Consider the following 21,421-nt stretch of genomic DNA (forward strand, 5'->3'; position numbering starts at 1 on the left):
GACTTAAACACTGAGACTGTGTCTGAGTCCCGAACACTATTTGGAAGACTATTCCATAATTTTGGGGCTTTGTAAGAAAAAGCTCCGCCCCCAGCTGTATTTTTTCATAATACGCGGTACTGACATGCAGGGTGCATCCTTTGATCAAAGTGGGCGTATCGGATCGTAAGACCAAGGCCGCTGCTGGCCAAATGGGTGCCCTAAACAGAAATTTACTTTTATTTACTTTTTTTAAACTACTATAGGGGCCAAAATTGAACTTTTTTCAAATAAAAGTAAATACATAAATAAATTGTATCATTTATAAATTACAATTGTAGCTCTACAGCAAAAACTACAAACTAAAATTATACTTTAAATAAAACATTTATAATAAATAAAATAAACAATAATAAACTAAAATAAAATCAACACTGTCATCTGCTGGAGCTTTCCAAAGTTCAAAATTTATAAAGGCACTCTTCTGCTTAATGAGCTCTTCATATGATAAAGCCTTTGCTAATTCAGAGTTGATACTGACAATTGCCGGACCACTCATGCGCTCTTGTGCCATAGATAAGCGAAGTACAATTTGATGAGCTTAATTTTAGAAAAACTTCGCTCAGCAGAGGCAACAGTTACAGGTAGCGTCACTGCTATGCGCAGAGCAATCCAGAGATTTGGGTACAACTCTTGTAGGTGGTTGTCATAGAGAAATGATAGCATCTTCAGAGCCGTTGTGAGTGGTGGCAACTGTGGAAGGTTTATGATTTCTTGAGCTAGCTCTTGACCATCAATATCAGAACCTCCTTTCTCCACTGCAGTCAATGTCTTCTCTACCTCAGTGCAGTCTTTCTGTAAATTCTCTTTGACATCCCTTGAGCTTGGATGAAATCAAGCATAACTCCAAAATCTGTCTTTGACCGGAGTGAAAATGTCAAATCTCATTGAAGTGATTTCAAAGCAGAGTCCACAACACTACAAAAAAAGGTAACCTCAAGCTTTTTGAGGGCATCACTGATAGGCTCATCTGCAGCCTCATAGGCAAAATGCCTTTTAGTGCTTCTCAGCCTTTCCTCCTTAAGTTCAGGCTCTATGTTTAGGGCTTCACAGAGTTTCTTTGCAGTTGACTGACCATCCACAAATCCAGACTGTCTGTATTTCATGAGAGAAAGCACTCTCAATGAGTCGAACAGCAACATCCAGTTGCATTGAACTGGACTGAAGCATCTTGTTCACCACATGTCAAATCCGGGGTGCAGTCAAGAGTAATTAAATAGTATTTTGCCTGATGAATATTGGACACAGTGGTCTTTAGCATTTTGTCACTTATAAGCTGTATCAGCTTCTTTTGTATTTGCTGTCCAAGGTGTGCGAATGCTTTTGTCCTTGACTCTCGACAGATGATTTTCCATCACAGGATCAAACAGTGCAAGAAGTTCTTTGCGTCGTAGAGATCTGAGGAGCCCCTAAAAGCAAGAGTTCGGGATGCCAAAGATATTGTGATGCTGACTAATCGTGTGAGGACATTACGCCACCATTTTTTCTGCCTCTAAAAGAGGTAATTCTTGATGGTCTATTGTCTTCTTGTTCTTTAGACGCATCTTAAGTTCCCTCCATTTCAACATGGATTGTGTGTGGTCTAAGGCATTGTCGTGACTCCTGAGACTCTTGCTGAGGTTGGACCAGTCACTAAAACCCTCCCTTGACAGGTTTGTGTCTTTGGTACTGAAGAGTTTACAAGCAAAACAAAACACACAGTTTTTCTGCTTTGAATAAATAAGCCAACTTCTTAACACCTCCTCTCCATTTGTGAGTATGCAATAGCTTTGCAAACTATTAAAACCTCGTCCATCTTTGTCTTTGGGGAAAGAAAAATCTGATTCTACTTTAAATGGTCCTCTCTGTACAATTTCAAGGCGATCAGAATCAGTTAGACGTGACGGCCAGAGAGAAGGATCAACTTGCAGAGCACTCACAGGGGACAGCACATCAGTTTCTACTTCTTTAATGAGTGACGGTTTCTCTATAATTATAGTACTACTTCCAGACTGTAGGTTGTCACCAGTTGTGGGTAGGTTGTGTGCAGTTGTGACCACCGCATCTGTACCTTCATAGCTGGTTGATCGTCTGGCTTCAGTGCTACATCCTGCATCAGTGATTGTGCAGCTGCTAAGTCCCTCTGGATCAGTGCTTGATGGTACCACTTCATCCTCTTTCATAACAAATTTCAGCATTGACCCTGCATTAAATGAAGCAGAAGATATTATCTGAAAATATTACTGAGCGCACTTTTAAATTAACAGTTTATGGTCAAAAAGGTAAATGAAGAGCAAAATAGCAAGATCGGTGTAATAAAACAGTTTTATCAACAACAAGGAGTTACCTCCAATGGCTATGATTTTACTAATACAGTTGTCTGATTCATTTAATAGTCTCAGAATCATACAAAAGGGAACTAAGCAGTTTTACTATGATAAAACCATGGTTATCTGCCTTATTATCTATCTTTCTCTCATATCCATGCTTGTAAATTGTGTTTTATTGAATATATAATATTTGTATTTGTCTGTATTTTTTAAATATATTTTTATTCTGTGTTTTTATGATGTTTTTATGTTTTATAATGTTTTTACCTGTCTGCACCAAGGATGTGAGAGAAATGAAATTGCAAAACTCTTGTATGCAATGTTCATGTGGCAGTTTTGACAATAAAGCAGACAAGGGTTATGATGTCCACATATTTTTGTTGAGGAAATGATAGTAAAAATTATGTGGATATTTTAATTAAATGTTTGGTCGATATTAAACAAGAAATTCGATCATCATGTAAGTGTAACAACTGCATTTACCAGGCCTTTGGTGCCCTTTTCAGGCATTTCTAAAATTATGTAAACTGTTAATTTTGTATTAGATTATGTATTTTAACACTGTTATTTAATGACACCATATGGTCATTATTGAGTAATAATCATAATTGCCTGTGTTTTAATATAATGCATTTTAAGTCATTTTGTTTATTTAGATTTGCTTGTATTTATATTAAGAAATATGCGTTAGTTGTGAAATTATTACCGACATTAAAACACATTATTAACGTTGACAGAATAAAATGAAGTTTCACAGGAATATGAATGTACCTGAAAGTGATACACGGGCTTCATCTTGGGCTTTTTTTTTTCTCTTTCGTTTCTCGGCGCCGGACTGTTGATGTCTCTTTCCAGTAGCAGGCACATTGTTCAACTAGTATCATTTTTGGCCAAATAGGCAGCCGTAACAGAGGTGAGGGCACGCGCGTCATTACATGTGCTTAGCCTGCTCTGCGTTCACCGTAAAATGCAATATATACATTTATATATTTTTTATTTGTATATGTATATCATTAATATTAATTTATTATTATAAATATAAAAACTATTTTTTTGAGCAGCTGGGATGGTGCCCCCCTGGGAGTTGGTGCCCCCCTGGGAGTTGGTGCCCTACTATACAGAGAGTACGCAGACTGCGTACTCTCTGTATAGGGAGCGGGGGTACTGCAGTTCGCTTAGATACTGCGGCGCGAGACCATTTAATGCTTTATATGTCAAAAATGGTATTTTAAAATCGATGTGAAATTTTACAGGGAGCCAATGAAGATAAGATAGCAGTCGGCTGCCGTCACGACTGCTCTGACTGGTGATGTGATCGTATCTTCTGGTTCTAGTAAGGCAAGATGGCGCGGGTGAGGTCAGCTGCCGTCACGACTGCTCCGACCATCTTTTCTCTGTTTTTGTTTTTTAAGTTAGTTTTTAGTGTTTTAAAATCAGTCAAATTACCACCATGGAGTACATTAGTTATGATAGAGACACTCTTGTTTCTATTGGTATACAATGTACTCACAATTCGACGTTTTTAACTCCGGATCCGAGCTGGCCGAGTGAGATCCTGAGGGAAAACAAAGGACGCGACGTGAAACGGCGGCCCCGAGGAAAACGAGCCGGCGTCAGGAACAGGCTGAGAGCCCGTGCACACCGCACACCTCTGCCTAGCATCCTGCTCGCCAACGTCCAGTCACTGGAGAACAAACTTGATGACCTCAGGGCCAGGATAAAGTTCCAGAGAGACATTCGGGATTGCAATCTCCTCTGCTTCACCGAGACATGGCTGAACCCAGCGGTGCCGGACCACGCCATCCAGCCGGCCGAGTTCTTCTCGGTTCACCGCATGGACAGGACGCGGGACTCGTGGAAGTCAAGGGGAGGCGGCGTGTGTTTAATGGTGAACAGCAGCTGGTGCAACAGCGCGAGCGTTGTTTCTCTCACACGCTCCTGCACACCCAACCTGGAACTACTGTCCATCATGTGTCGTCCTTTTTATCTACCTCGGGAGTTCAATTCAATTCAATTCAATTTTATTTGTATAGCGCTTTTAGCAATTTTCATTGCCACAAAGCAGCTTTACACAGTCAAAAGAATTATTTAAGTTTGTATGAAATGTGAATTTGTATGAATCAAAATGGTCAGTTTGTCCCTGGTGAGAAAGCCGAGGGCGACAGTGGCAAGGAAAAACTCCCTGAGATGATAATAGGAAGAAACCGTGAGAGGAACCAGACTCAACAGGGAACCCATCCTCATTTGGGTGAAACAGAAAGCAGTAAATGATCTGCATTTATACAGTGTGTAGGGTGGGAGGCAGTTCAGCTATAATAGCTGATGTTAATTAATGTTAATATGGAGTCCAGGTAGTTATTGAAGACCCAGGTAGACTTGTAAGAAGTTCCAGTCATGAACTATCGAACTGTCAAGTCCCCAGAGAAACAGTTGCCAACACCAGTCAAGGCCAGAACCATTTTCTAGGTAGAGAGAATCATTCCCAGACACCAGACGCATCCCAGAGAGACACACGGGACATCCATGTGACGAGATCTTCAGCCAGAAGCGGGGCACCAGGATGGGTCAGACAGGTCCGGAGGGCAGAGGGAGTCTGGATCACTGGCAGCTCAGGAACGACATGTGTAGCTCGACAGAGAGAGAGAGAAAGAGTGAAAGGGGGGGACAGGAGGAGAGAGGAAAAAGAAAGAGGGGGGGAAAGAGAAGAAGAGGAGAGATGGCAGTTAGGTATGGTCACAGTCACACAATGTATAATGTGAATGTATATTAACTGTAGAGTGCAAGCAGAGACTCCGGCAGGACTAACTATGACAGCATAACTAAAAGGGAGAGCCAGAAGGAAACACAAACATGAGGGGGAACTGAGATGTAAAGCAAACAATCACCTCACCGTCAACAAACCTGAGTGATCAATGAGAGTGAGGAAGACAGCATCCAAACATACCAGTTCACCATAATACTCTACGTCCATGAGTCCCCCAGATCTGCTCCTTTACCTATGGCAAATCTATTTATAAAAATGCTTGGCTAAATAAATAGGTTTTTAGCCTGGACTTAAACACTGAGACTGTGTCTGAGTCCCGAACACTATTTGGAAGACTATTCCATAACTTTGGGGCTTTGTAAAAAAAAGCTCTGCCCCCAGCTGTATTTTTCATAATACGCGGTACTGACAAGCAGCCTGCATCCTTTGATCGAAGTAGGCGTGGCGGATCGTAAGACACTAGCAGTTCGCTCAGGTACTGCGGCGCGTGACATTTAATGCTTTATATGTCAAGAGTAGTATTTTAAAATCAATGCGAAATTTCACAGGGAGCCAATGGAGTGAAGATAAGATAGGGGTGATGTGCTCATATCTTCTGGTTCTGGTGAGGACTCTCGCTGCTGCATTCTGGACTAGCTGAAGCTTATTTATGCATCTAGCTGAACAACCAGACAGTAAGGCATTACAATAGTCCAACCTAGAGGTGATAAAAGCATGAACTAGTTTTTCTGCGTCGTTTAGCGACAATAAATTTCTTATTCTGGCAATATTTCTGACGTGAAAGAATGCTATCCTGGTAATATTATCTACATGTGCTTCAAATGAAAGGCTGGAATCAATAATCACACCAAGGTCTTTCACTGTTGCATTTGATGGAACAGAAAGGCCATCTAAAGTTACGGTGTGATCTAAAATTTTACTCCTAGCTGTATGCGGTCCTATGACTAGAACTTCTGTCTTATCCGGATTTAGCAGAAGGAAGTTAATTAGCATCCAATTTCTTATGTCCTGCACACATTGCTCAATTTTAGTAAGCTGTTTTTTCTCATCAGGTTTTGCTGAGACATATAACTGTGTATCGTCAGCATAACAATGAAAACTAATACCATGCTTACGGATTATGTTGCCCAGAGGAAGCATGTAAAGGGAAAAAAGCAGTGGACATAAAACTGAACCCTGCGGAACGCCAAACTCCAGTAGAGAACATGCAGAATAATCACCATTTAAGTCTACATACTGATAACGATGGGTCAGATAGGATCTGAGCAGGGGGCTGTACCCTTAATTCCCACTACATTTTCTAATCTGTGAAGAAGAATAGCGTGATCAACGGTGTCAAAAGCTGCACTGAGGTCAAGTAGTACAAGCATAGTTACACAACCCTGATCAGAGGCCAATAGAATGTCATTTACTACTTTAACGAGCGCTGTCTCTGTACTGTGATGAGGCCTAAATCCTGACTGATACAGTTCATGTATGCCATTTCTATGTATATATGAGCATAGCTGCTCTGCTACTATCTTTTCCAGAATCTTAGAGATAAAGGGGAGGTTTGATATTGGTCTGTAACTGGACAGCTGACAGGGGTCGAGGTCAGGTTTCTTAATTATTGGTTTGATAACTGCTAATTTAAAAGATTTTGGAACATATCCAATGCTGAGTGAAGAATTAATTATTCTCAACAGGGGTTCTATTATTGCTGGTACTATCTGTTTAAGAAAATGTGTCGGTACAGGATCTAATATACAGGTTGATGAATTTGAAGAAGAGATGAGTGAAATTAGTTCATTCTCTTCAAGGGGAGTAAAGTATTCTAGGTTCTGATCTGACATGGCTAGATTAACATCTGCATCAGTTACATTGTTCGGTTTCAAAACCTCAATTTTATGCCTAATATTTACAATTTTATTATTAAAAAAGTTCATGAAGTCCTCACTATTGCATGATGTTGTTGTGGAGATTTCTGCAGTGGTCTTATTTCTGGTTAATTTGGCTACAGCATTAAATAAGAATCTAGGATTATTTTTGTTATTATCTATAAGAGTGGAGAGATATGTTGATCTAGCTACACTAAGAGCTTTTCTATAGTTCAGGATGCTCTCCTTCCATGCTATTTGAAATACTAGTAATTTAGTTTGACGCCATTTACGTTCTAATTTCCGTGACGAGAGTTCACATCGGTCATAATCTGTGCCGTTTATAGTCCACCACAAGCGGACACGGACACTGCCTTATGCGAGCTGCATGAGGCACTCACACAGCACCAAACACAACACCGGGACGCTGCGCTTATTGTGGCGGGGGACTTTAACAGTGCCAAACTCAAACGTGCAGCGCTGAACTTTTATCAGCATATCACCTGCCCCACCAGGGGCGAAAGGACACTGAATCATTGTTATACAACGGTCAAGGACGGTTACAAGGCACAATCTCGTCCACCATTTGGTAAATCCGACCACGCTGCCATCTTCCTCATGCCAAAATACAAACAAAGGCTGAAACAGGAAGTTCTGGTTCAGAGGGAGGTCGTGCGCTGGATGGACCAATCAGTGGTCGCGTTACAGGACGCACTCGATGACGCAGACTGGGACATGTTCCGAAACAGCTCCGATGATGACGTCAGCGTGTTTACGGAAGCGGTTGTGGGATTTATTGGGAAATTAGCGGACGATACTGTAGAGAAAAAGACTATTAAAAAGTTTCCCAACCAGAAGCCGTGGGTGGATGAAACCATCCGCGACGCTCTGAAATCTCGCACCGCTGCCTACAACAAGGGACTCGCGTCGGGGGACATGGAACCGTACAAGGCTGCGTCATACATGAGCCAGGGGTAGCTCAGTGGTTAAGGCATTGGACTACGGTTCAGAAGATCGCAGGTTCAAACTCCACAACCACTAGGTTGTCACTGTTGGGCTCTTGAGCAAGGCCCTTAACCCTCAACTGCTCAGATGTGTAATGACATAAAAATGTAAGTCGCTCTGGATAAGAGCGTCTGCCAAATGCCTTAATGTAAATGTAAATGTAAACGCGCTACGGGAGAAAACTAGAGTCACAACTCCAACAGAGTGACTCTAGGAGCCTGTGGCAGGGATTAAGGACAATTACGGACTATAAAACACCAACAACCGGTATGACAAACGCGGACGTGACTCTGGCAGATGAGCTGAACACTTTCCATGCTCGCTTCGAGGCTGCAGCTAAAGACGCTAGCGATGCTAATGCTAGCGGCGCTAGCGGCTACAGACAGGAAGTCACTGCCAGCACCGGAAGCGCAATCATCATCACCGAGCATGACGTGAGGAGAGCCTTCAAGAGAGTGAACACCAGGAAAGCAGCAGGACCAGGTGGCATCTCAGGTCGTATCCTCAGAGCCTGCGCAGACCAGCTAGCACCTGTGTTCACTGAGATATTCAACATCTCTTTATCTCAGTCGGTGATCCCCACATGCTTCAAAGAGTCCATCATTGTTCCTGTTCCAAAGAAACCACATCCTGCTTCCCTCAATGACTATCGCCCTGTAGCCCTCACTTCAGTAGTGATGAAGTGCTTTGAACGCCTGGTCAGAGACTTCATCATTTCTTCACTACCAGACACACTGGACCCACTACACTTTGCATACCGCCAGAACCGTTCCACAGACGATGCAATCTCTCATCTCCTCCACACATCACTTACTCACCTGGACACTAGGAAAGGGAATTATGTTAAAATGCTCTTCATCGATTACAGCTCTGCATTTAATACCATAATTCCCTCCACACTCACCACCAAGCTGGAGCACCTGGGACTCAGCTCATCCATGGGTCAGTAGATCTCCAATTTTCTGACTGGCAGACCACGGGCAGTAAGGATGGGCGGACATGTCTTAGCCTCCCTCACTCTCAGCACTGGAGCCCCCCAGGGTTGTGTTCTAAACCCCCCGGCTGTACTCTTTGTACACCCACGACTGCGTGGCCACTACCAACTCCACCGCCATCATCAAGTTTGCTGACGACACTGTCGTGGTGGGCCTGATCACCAACAATGATGAGTTGGCCTATCTAGAGGAGATTGTAAATCTGGAGAACAGGTGCCAGAGGAACAACCTCCTCCTGAACGTCAGCAAGACAAAGGAGCTGATAGTGGACTTTAGTACAAAGCAGGAGAGGAACTACCAGACCCCCATCATCAATGAGAACCCAGTGGAGAGAGTGGACAGCTTCCGATACCTTGGTGTTCACATCACGCAGGACCTGTCATGGTCCTGTCACATCAACACTGTGGTAAAAAAGGCCCGGCAGCGTCTCTACCACCTCAGACGCTTGAGAGACTTTAGACTGCCCTCTAAGGTGCTCAGGAATTTCTACTCCTGCACCATAGAGAGCATCCTGACGGGAAACATCACGACCTGGTTTGGAAACAGCACCATGCGATCAGACGAGCTCTAAATAGGGTGGTGCGATCAGCTGAGCGCATCAGCCGCACTGAGCTCTCTGACCTGCACTTGATTTACAGCAAGCGGTGCTGGACCAAGGCCAGGAAGATTGTGAAGGACCTCAGCCATCCCAACAATGGACTGTTCTCTCTGTTGCGGTCTGGGAAGCGATTCCGCTCCCTGAAGGCCAACACAGAGAGACTGAGGAGGAGCTTCTTCCCGCAGGCGATAAGGTCTCTCAATCACATCACACCACACAGGAGTAATGTCTTTTAAACATTGACACTGACTGGACAATCATGGACACATTCATGCAATACATATTTACATATCTGAAGCCATTGCACATGTCACTTATACAATACATGTTTACCTGCCATTGCACATGACACTTTGCCACTCTGACACTTTTAGACATTTCAATGCCACTTTAAAACATTTTAAAAAATTTTATATATATATTTCCCCCCCCCTATATTCCTATATTCTATTTTTGTGATATTTTTACATGTCCTTATTTATACAGTTGTTAATTTTACTAGTTACATTTATTTTCCTTTGTATTTTATTTCTTTATTAATATTTATTTCTTATATATAGTTTTTATTTTCTTTTTAAGGTCACCGGCGGTCGTATAAGCATTTCACTGCAAATCGTACTGTGTATGACTGTGTATGTAACAAATAAAATTTGAATTTGATTTGACTCTCGCTGCTGCATTCTGGACTAGCTGAAGCTTGTTTATGCATCTAGCTGAACAACCAGACAGTAAGGCATTACAATAGTCCAACCTAGGAGTGATAAAAGCATGAACTAGTTTTTCTGCATCGTTTAGCGACAATATATTTCTTATCTTGGCAATATTTTTGAGGTGAAAGGATGCTATCCTGGTAATATTATCTACATGAGCTTCAAATGAAAGGCTGGAATCTATAATCACACCGAGGTCTTTTACTGTTACACTTTAAAGTCAATGTCAAAGTCAACTTTATTGTCAATTCTGCTACATGTACAGTGCATACATATAGAGAATCGAAAAACCCTTAAATAACACAAACTTAGAAAACCAACAGAGGTGAGGTAATTTAGTTACTGTCCTGCAAAAAGGGACAGTTAACAACACAGAAGGCAGATATGGAGAGAAACGGAACAGTGCAATAGGAAAAGTGCAAGTGTGCTTATTTTAGTTGATTAAAGTGACAAGTGACGTTATAATGAGCAATATAAACCAGTAAACAAGACGGGGTATAAATACAGTGTGAACAAGGTATGTACATTTTATTTTATTTTTTTTAAATGTTATTTCCTGGGTTGAGGTAGTGAAGGTACCAATGGTGCATGGAGCACAAAGTGACAGGTGCAAGAGTGTGATTGAGTGTATGGGAGTGTATGTGTATGTGAGTGTATGTGTAAGTTTGTGTGAGTTTGTGTAAGTGTTGTGTGTGTCTGTATGAGTGTGTCCGTGTGTGTGAAATAGAGGAGTCAGAGTATGACGGTGGGAGAGGCCGAAGAGCACAGGGGAGGCAGAGCTGGAAGGGAGTTGAGCTTCCTGATCGCCTGATGGATGGAGCTGTCCTTCAGTCTGCTTGTCCTGGCTTGGAGACTCCTTCGTCTCCTCCCTGATGGTAGCAGGCTAAAGAAGCTCTGAGTCGGGTGGGTAGGGTCACGGGCGATGTTGAGAGCTTTTCGTGTGAGGCGGGTGTTGTAAATGTCCAGGAGGGAGAGGAGAGAGACACCAACGATCTTCTTAGCTGCTCTCACTATGCGCTGGAGTGTTTTCCGGCAGGACGCATTGCAGGCGACGAACCACACAGTGATGCAGCTGGTCAGGATGCTCTCAATGGTGTCTCTGTAGGAGGTGCGCATGATGGGTGTTGGGGCTCTGGTTCTTCTCAACTTTTGGATAAAGTAGAGACGCTGTTGTGCCTTCTCGGCCAGTGCTGCAGTGTTGGTGGACCAGGAGAGATCTTCCGTAATAAGATGGAACAGAAAGGCCATCTAAAGTTACGGTGTGATCTAAAATTTTACTCCTAGCTGTACGCGGTCCTATGACTAGAACTTCTGTCTTATCCAAGACATGTCTCAGCCTCCCTCACTCTCAGCACTGGAGCCCCCCAGGGTTGTGTTCTAAGTCCCCTGCTGTACTCTTTGTACACCCACGACTGCGTGGCCACCACCAGCTCCACCGCCGTCATCAAGTTTGCTGACGACACTGTTGTGGTCGGCAGGATGCATTGCAGGCGCCAAACCACACAGTGATGCAGCTGGTTAGGATGCCCTTAATGGTGCCTCTGTAGAAGGAACTACCAGACCCCAGTCATCAACAGAAGCCCAATGGAGAGAGTGGACAGCTTCCGATACCTTGGTGTTCACATCACGCAGGACCTGTCATGGTCCTGTCACATCAACACCGTGGTAAAAAAGGCCCAGCAGCGTCTCTACCACCTCAGACGCTTGAGAGACTTTAGACTGCCCTCCAAGGTGCTCAGGAATTTCTACTCCTTCACCATAGAGAGCATCCTGACAGGAAACATCACGACCCGGTTCGGAAACAGCACCGAGCTCCCTGACGTGCACTCAATCTACACTTACATGTTTATGTTTACATTCTGGACCATTGCAGAAAGACACTTTAATAAGGCACCTTAATAAGTCACTTTTTATGCACATTTGCACACCATGTTTCTTTCACCAAATGTACAGTATACTGTATTTCTATTTTTATGTACAGTATATTTATATTTTAATCTCTATTTTTATCCTAGTTAAATTAAAATTTCTATCATATTTCTTTAATTAATTAATTAATTTATTTTTTATTATAAGTTTTAATTCTTTTTTTAAGGTCGGTCGTATAAGCATTTCACTGCATATCGTACTGTGTATGACTGTGTATGTGACAAAATTTGACTAACTGGTGTATAATTCCTATTAAACCACTGCTCTTTCAACTTTATAGCACAAAGATGGACATGGATCTATTTATGGTCTCACTATCTGATTTCACCCCGATAAGGATAAGTTTGGTTGCTTTTGTGATTTCTTCCTCATGTTGTCTCTGGGAGCTTTTTCTTGTCACCATCACGCCAGGCTTGATCATTAGGGACAAACCGATACATCTATAAACTATTTAAATTTATATTGAGAATTTTATTTCTTTTAAACTAGTTGAATTAAAAGAGTCCAAATCCAGAGCTAAATACAACCCAACACACTAACTTTTAAACAATATGCTCTAATAGATATATTACAGTATATTATTATTAATGATAATAGATATATAAATAGTTATACTGTGTATGGTGATGTCATGATTCGGGTGGTATTGGCTGATGGCAGAGACTCGGGACACAGAGACTCGGGACACAGAGACTCGGGACACAGAGACCTGGGACAGAAACTAGAAACACAGAGAGTACTTACAAAACCTGGAAGTACACACAAAACTGCACAAGACAAATCAGCTCCACACACACTTGAACACAGAAGACCTACATACTATCAAAATCACAATATAAAATAAACCAACATATAAACCAAAACCAAAATACGAAGCAAAGTGCCCACATAAATGACAGTACGCTCCACCCAGTTTCCCAGACTAACCAGCTCTTTATAGAAGATTTAATGACCTACCTCGGTTCAGGTGAGCTCCCGCATCACCTGACCAAGGTGTCTTCTGGGAAACTGAGTCTGCAAAACAAAAACTACAAGAAGACAAAACAGTGCCCTCTAGTGGCGATTCCTTACAGGTGAGCTTTATTATGGAAGTCTGAGGCAGCTTTACAGCATTTGTAATCACATGTATCTAAAACACACACACACACACACACACACACTGTAGTTACTGCTGTCACTTCATTGTAATAAATGTAGGTTTGTAGACAGTTTGTAAAAGTTGGCTGTGAGGAGTTTAGTGCAGTTTGCAGTGAAATTGTAAGTGATGACATCCTAACAGTCACAACAGTCCATAGCTCAACCAATTCATAGGCAGCTGAATGCATGTCACATCACAGAGTCACGTGACTAAAAGTTGACGTGAATTTACCTTCAGGAAAATCCAGCGCACTCTAACAAAACATTAAGGAAAGTGGAAAAGCCTCTTTCCTGAGTGGAGCTTGCCATGTCCTGCTGTACCGCTACAGGAGGATGTGGGCCAGCCGCTGCTTCCGGGTTTTCTGTGGTGGGGAAATGGCAGTAAGATCTGTGAACCAAATATATTTCCTTTGATTCTGCAAGCAACCAGTGACACTGCAAAGTGAAAGGATGGCCTGGAAATGTTTAAAATAAATTAATAAATGTTTCTGGTTAAAGGTTTTATAACCATGGATTATAATACACACTACTAGTCAATGTTCAGACACACCTTCTAATTGCATGGTCTCTCCTGATTTTCATTTCTTTCTACATTGCAAAGATATGCAATAATCCCATTTGAATGTGAATAATCTCATATGATATTGAAATGTGTCTGCTACTCTCTCTCTCTCTCTCTCTCTCTCTCTCTCAATGCTCTGTAAAGCTTCATAAGGGCTCTAATCTGAGGTGCTGTTTGTAAATTGGTCATTTCCAAGGCTGGTAACTCTAAATGAACTTCTGCAGCAGAGGTAAGTTTTGGTCGTGGTTTGCTGGCACAGTCTTCATGGACAAGAAAAATCCAGTATTGTTCTAGAATGTCGAAAAAATAAATCACTGAAAATCACTTACCCTACTTTTATTTCTAACCTACTTCCAACAAAAGGGGTTTGTGGAAGCCTAGAGCAGGAACATAAATATAATATTTCTATTTTATAATAAATAAAAATATACAAGTAATAGATTATGATGCATGTTTTTATGCTTAATGTTTTGGACATTGTTTAGGCCCCACACTGAAAGAATTCATGGTTTGTACAGTAATTGTTTTCTTGACAGCTGTGGCCTCTAGTGGGCAAACAGGGTAAATGCATCCTCACGAGATAGATAGATAGATAGATAGATAGATAGATAGATAGATAGATAGATAGATAGATTTGTAATTATTGAATAAACATAGAATAAATAATTCGTAATTTATAAAATAGTTTTTAATGATAAGCATTATTTTAAAAATATCCTATTTGGATTGTAGTTTTGCCACACATGCTTTTCAGGCACACTGAGCATTCTTTCTGGCTTTTTTCTTTCCTTGTAGGGAAGTAATTTACAGATATTATTAACGGTCACATTATTGCCCAAATGAGGATGGGTTCTCCTTTCTGGTTCTTTTCAAGGTTTCTTCCCTATGTTGAGTTTTCTCCTTCAGCTTGCTCATTATTCATACATTTTATTCACAATATTATATCTGAATTGCTTATACTGTTGATTGCTGAGAAGCTACTTTGTGACAATAGCAATGATTAAAAGAACTACATAAATAAATTTCTGCTAGCGAAACAGGGAATGTGGTCCCCTTCCCCCATTCTCTAATAATTATGGAATTGTTCATCTTTATACATTATTATTCCCTGGTCCCTGTGCTGTGGATTAAACAGGACTCCACCCAGAACATAACAGTGCTTTCACTTACTGTACACACTGTTTAGTGTGTTTCAACAGAACCTAGAGCACAGTGTGTGTTCTCCTCACACAGCACTCACACTCGGGTCTGAGAACGTGGTGGATTCAGTCCCTTTCCACTTAAACTCTAACAGTGAGAAAGTGAGTCAACTCTGAATCGACTCGACTGCAGGAAGTGAATAAACAGCAGCCATACAGCACACTGGACATTAGGAGTCTGAGTTATTAACTATGACGTTTGTCCTGGGTACATAGGTAGACATTATATACAATTCCTAAGAAACTGACAGTGATGTAATAGAACCAAAGTTGAAACTACTTGAAAATAACAGTTTTAGGTGAAAAAGACATCAAAGTTAACATTACACACACACACACACACACACACACACACACACACACACACACACACACACACACACCATATCTCTGTCTTTGTACAAACTCTATGTAAACCAACCAGGGGTTCTAGCATGCAGGACAGTGTCTGAAAATGAATAATTCTCTGGTAGAAACTACAATAAGGCCTATTTCATCAGGCTAAGTGTACAGGAACACTCTTCACTGTGGGCTCCATGTTATTTCTCACAAGGTCTAAGGCATGGAAATAAACAGAGCTTATATGCAAAGCAAACAATATTCATGCAGTGAGTTATTATGAAGTCCTTCGTAAGCCCTGACATTCCATGAATCATAGTGTGTGTGTGTGTGTGTGTGTGCGGGCACGCGCATGTGTGTGTGTTTTATACCAATCCTTCCCAACATATCACATTCAACATATGTTAAAATTATAGTAATTAAAAGTCATGAGATGAGATCATAGTGTAGATCTACTCTGAGGTGCTCACTGTCTCACTTTCTAAATGGCTGATCACTGATCAGCTAACTGTTAATTAAGTTGAGGATTACAGGAACATAAAGCCCCCGGGGTAAATCCTCTAGGTTTTACATCTCTAGTCTACATTCCTGCACTAAAATTGTTCGACCTTTAGTTCCTGGGCTAAAGCTCCTGGTACTTTACTCTTGTGCTGAAGTTTGTGAAGTTTCCCAAGCCTTTATTTATAAACTTTAAAGACAGTACAAGTTTGCATGTGCACAAAATGTAACATAATGTGTACCCACACTTTAGAATTAGGTGTCTGTTCAGTGCGTGCAGCAATGATGGGTCGTTCATGAACGATTCATTCTTTTTAAACGAATCTTTAACGTGACTTAGATGAACGAGTCGTCTCGGAGAGTGATTCGTTTATTTTCTATTGGGCGCGCATGCGCAAAGCATTGCAAAACCTCCGTATGTTATATACAGAAAACAGTATTGAACGATTCTCAGCAATGAGTCTTCGAGTCTCGAGTCGTTCGTTCTTTTGACACGTGACTCCCATAGACACTATGCAGTGCAGTACACAGGAAACAGTATTGAACGATTCTCAGCAATGAGTCTTCGAGTCTCGAGTCGTTCGTTCTTTTGACACATGACTCCCATAGACACTATGCAGTGCAGTACACAGGAAACAGTATTGAACGATTCTCAGCAATGAGTCTTTAAGTCTCGAGTCGTTCGTTCTTTTGACACGTGACTCCCATAGACACTATGCAGTGCAGTACACAGGAAACAGTATTGAACGATTCTCAGCAATGAGTCTTCGAGTCTCGAGTCGTTCGTTCCTTTGACACGTGACTCCCATAGATGCTATGCGGTGCAGTACACAGGAAACAGTATTGAACGATTCTCAGCAATGAGTCTTCGAGTCCTGAGTCGTTCGTTCTTTTGACACGTAACTGGGTATTTGTTTAGGAGGGATACGATAAAGACCTCATTGTGCTCTGTCATATTGTGGAGCACAGCACATGCCCTCACCATACAGTAATGACATTACAGGATTGTTTCGAGGCTACGGACTGGAAGGTTCTCAGTGCATCATATGGCGAGGACATTGATGGAATGACGGACTGCATCACGGAGTACATTAACTTCTGTGTTGACACCTGTGTACCGATGAGAGATATTCACTGTTTCCCCAACAACCTTTAGGTCTGGTGATAAGGAAGCAGTGAAGAAGGCTAAAAAAATGCTAACTGGTAAAATTAAGGAAGGGAAAGAGTCATACAGGAGAAAACTGGAACAAAGGCTGAAACAAAACAACACGAGAGAGGTGTGGAGGGGCATGAGGAGCCTCACTGGCTATAAGACAAGCGGCCAGGCTATTGAGGGGAATGTGGAACGTGCAAACGACCTTGACACTTGATTTCCCTATGTCTCACACTTCTCCCGGCTTTAGCCCCAATCCACACTTTCCTGCTTCTATGTCCTCCTCTACACAGAGAACAGTCGCAGTCACTACTTCTGCACTCCCAGTAATCAATATTTCAGTGGATCAGGTAAAACATGGCCTCAGTAAGATCAGCCCTACAAAAGCTGTAGGTCCGGATAAGATCAATCCGAGAGTCCTGAAATCTAGTGCTCCCCAACTATGTGGTGTCCTCCAGTACCTCTTTAGCCTGAGTCTGTCTCTACAGAAAGTCCCTGCACTGTGGAAAACATCATGCATTGTGCCGGTACCCAAAACACCACGTCCTTGTGCCCAGAACGACTTCAGGCCTGTTGCTTTGACATCGCACATTATGAAGGTGTTTGAGAGACTGATCCTGGATACACTTCGTCCCCTGGTAAAGTCCTCTCTGGACCCTCTTCAGTTTGCCTATCAGCCGTTCATGGGAGTTGATGACACCATAATACACCTGCTACATCGTACCTACTCTCACCTTGACAAGCCTAGGACCACCGTAAGGATGATGTTCTTTGACTTCTCCAGTGCCTTCAACACCATCCAACCGGCAGTACTGGGGGAGAAACTAATGAACATAAACATTGACACCCGCTTGGTTTCGTGGATCATGGACAATCTGACCTGCCGTCCCCAGTATGTCGACTACAGAACTGTGTGTCCGAGACTTTGATCTGCAGCACTGGAGCTACCCAGGGGACTGTACTGTTTCCGTTTCTTTTCACCCTACTGTATATACATCTGACTTTAGATATAACTCAGAGTCATGCCACCTGCAGAAGTTCTCTGACGACTCTGTGGTTGTTGGGTGTATAAAGGAGGGTGACACCTCTGAGTAACAGTCTGTAGTGGATGACTTCGTTTCCTGGTGTGAGCATAATCACCTACAACTGGACATCAGGAAAACAAAGGTGATGGTTGTAGATTATAGGAGAAGCAAGACCCCTGTGACACCTATATCTGTAAAGGGGGAGATAGTGGACATGGTCTCTGAATACAGATATCTGGGAGTCCATCTGGACAACAAACTTGACTGGTCACTCAACACAACGGCACTCTACAAGAAAGGACAGAGTCGGTTGTACTTTCTTCGAAGGCTCAGGTCTTTTAACGTTTGTAACACCATTCTGCGGATGGTATATGAAACCTATGAAACTGTCATTTTCTGTTGGGGTGGTAACATTAAGGTGTCTGATAAGAACAAACTGGACAAGTCAATTAAAAAGGCCGGATCTGTGCTAGGCATGGAGCTTGACTCTGTGGATGTAGTAGCAAAGAGGAGGATTCTATCCAAAGTACAATCCATTTTGAACAATCCTTCTGATCCGCTATACAGTGTTTTCGCTGAACAGAGGAGCAGTTTCAGCCAGAGACTGATTACTATCAAGTGTTCCACAGAGCGCCACAGGAGATCCTTTCTCCCAACGGCCATAAAAGTTTACAACTCTTCTCTGTAACTCATACACACATGTATGTGGATTTTTTACTAACTGTTACACAACAGGACATTAATGCTTACCCAAATTAATAATATGATAACTGCAATACTACTTCCCAATAAAATATTTAATACACGATTACATATAATAATAATAATAACATATTACATACATATACTAGATTACTGTGCAATACTTACAAGAGGTCTTGAGTCATATTCTGTTGGTACTTACTGTTTTAGGAACTTTTTTTTAAAGATTATTATTATTACTATTTATTACCTTTATTACATTTTCTTAGATAACAACTGTGAGCACCTGTAACTGAGCATAAGCAATTTACCTCTGGGATTAATAAAGTTATTTGAATCTTGAATCTTGAAACAACGTCCTACCTGAAGCAGTGCTCCATGCTCCACCTGAAGGTGTCTCCCAACAGTGTCCCACTTGAAGCAATCCATCTATCCCATTCATCTAGAAACTTCTGTGGTCCAATTAGGGGCCATGGAAGCCCGTAGTGGTTAATATTGTATTTATTCTGGTTTTAAGTCTGTGGAAGGACCTATGGTCAACATTGAGACAAGCATTTATATTTAGCCTAATCTGCATGTCTTTGGACTGTGGGAGAAAAACACAAGATTCTCTTGTCTATTATTACAAGACTTGGAATCTGTGGCATGGCATGGCAATGGTTTGGATCCACATCTGCCTCATGCAGACTCTCTACTGGTGCCCCACAGGGGTCAGTAATTGGTCCTCTCCTGTTCTCCCTCTATACCCGGTCTCTTGATAAGGTCAGATCATCGCATGGCTCTTCATACCATTGTTATGCAAATGACGCACAACCTATTCTCTCCTTTCCTCCCTTGGACACTCATTTCATTTCTTTCTACCCAGGCTACTCAAGTGCTTGTTCAGTCCCTTGTTATTTTAAAACTGAACTACTGAAACTCACTCCTAGCAGGTCTGCTTCTGACCACCATTCGTCCTCTTCAACTGATCCAGAATGCAGCTGGATGCGTCCTGTTTTCAACCTGCCCAAGTTCTCCCACACCACCCCACTCCTCCGCTCCCTGCACTGGCTTCCTGTAGCTGTCTCCATCAAATTCAATGAATTCCAATTCCATTAATTCTTCCTCTGTTCCTTGGGGAAAACACACAAACAAACACAAAAAAAGTTTAAAAAGTGTTTGACTGGTAATTAGTTAGTAACCTAGTAATCCAGTGTAAGGACCTGTCCAATGACCGAAACTTGAGAATTTGCCAAATACCTAAATGTTAATATAAATGTAAACTGGAGGAAACCCACTAAGCATTGGAAGAAAATGCAAAATCCATGCAGACCCCGGGCCATGGAGGTGCAAGGTGACAGTGCTCACCACTAAGACACTGTCTGGCCACTGGAAGCTATATCCCAGCTAAGCAGTGATCCACCTGTTATGTTTAGTTCATGGTTCTAAGGTCCTAGGCTGAAGTCCCTGCTCTTTAGTTCCTGGGGCCTCATGTATCAATGCTGCGTACGCACAAAAACTTTGCTTACGCCAGTTTTCACGCTCATGGTCGGATTTACTAACAGTGAAATTAACGTGAGAATGTGCGCTCTTCCACGCCAACTTCATGTCTGGCGTACGTGTATTTCTTGTGTATGTTTGTTTTATTTCCGTTGTCGACTCCTAGAGGTAATTATGTTAAATTGCACACTACAAAGTATTGCACCAACACATGTGAAAAACATTGCTATTAATTTATAATTGATAAAATGGGTTAATTGACACAATATCTTTTCACCAATTATGTGATTTAGAACATATAAAAGCATTTGCAAATGTATACAACCCTTAGTCTATGGCAATGGCAGTGTTGGCCTTATTAGAGGACATTGTCAATGGCCGAATCCGAAGGGAACGTGTTTTTAGGGATCACAGTGATTTTCTGGCCCACGATGATGACTGGCTTATTAGCCGTTTCAGATTTCCAAGAGCTATCCTCTTGAAGCTCTGTGCTGAGTTGGGTCCAAATTTGGAAAGAGAGATAGCGAGGAGCCACGCATTACCTGTTCCCTTACAGGTGCTGACAACGCTTGGTTTCCTGGCAACTGGTTCTTTCCAAAGGAAACTGGCAGACCGCTCGGGGTTAAGCCGGTCGTCTTTGAGCCGTGCAATGCCAGCTGTATGGGATGGGATCATCCGCATGTCTAACAGGTATATAAGGTTTCCATACCATGAAGTTGACCAGACAAACATTAAAGCGCAATTAGCAGCCGTCGCTGGGTTTCCTAATGTAATCAGCGCAAGACGAATTTGCATACGTGAATCGGAAACATTTCCATTCAGTAAGTGTGCAAATAATATGTGATGCTCAAATGCGCCTAACAAATATTATGGCAAGGTGGCCTGGGTCAACCCATGATTCATTCCTCCTCACTAACAGCATGGTTGGGATGAGGCTCCAAAGTGGCAGGGTGCGTGATGGGTGGCTTCTTGGTGAGTGATGTATTTAAAGATATTATTCCAGCGAAGTTTTTATTTTATTTTATTTTATTGAGTGTAATTATGTAACTGCATATCAGGAGACCGTGGTTATCCATTAAAGACGTGGCTGTTAACCCCCCTCAAAAACCCACAAACTGACCA

This window comes from Clarias gariepinus, chromosome 4 (assembly GCF_024256425.1).
Source record: "Clarias gariepinus isolate MV-2021 ecotype Netherlands chromosome 4, CGAR_prim_01v2, whole genome shotgun sequence".
NCBI classification, from domain to species: domain Eukaryota; kingdom Metazoa; phylum Chordata; class Actinopteri; order Siluriformes; family Clariidae; genus Clarias; species Clarias gariepinus.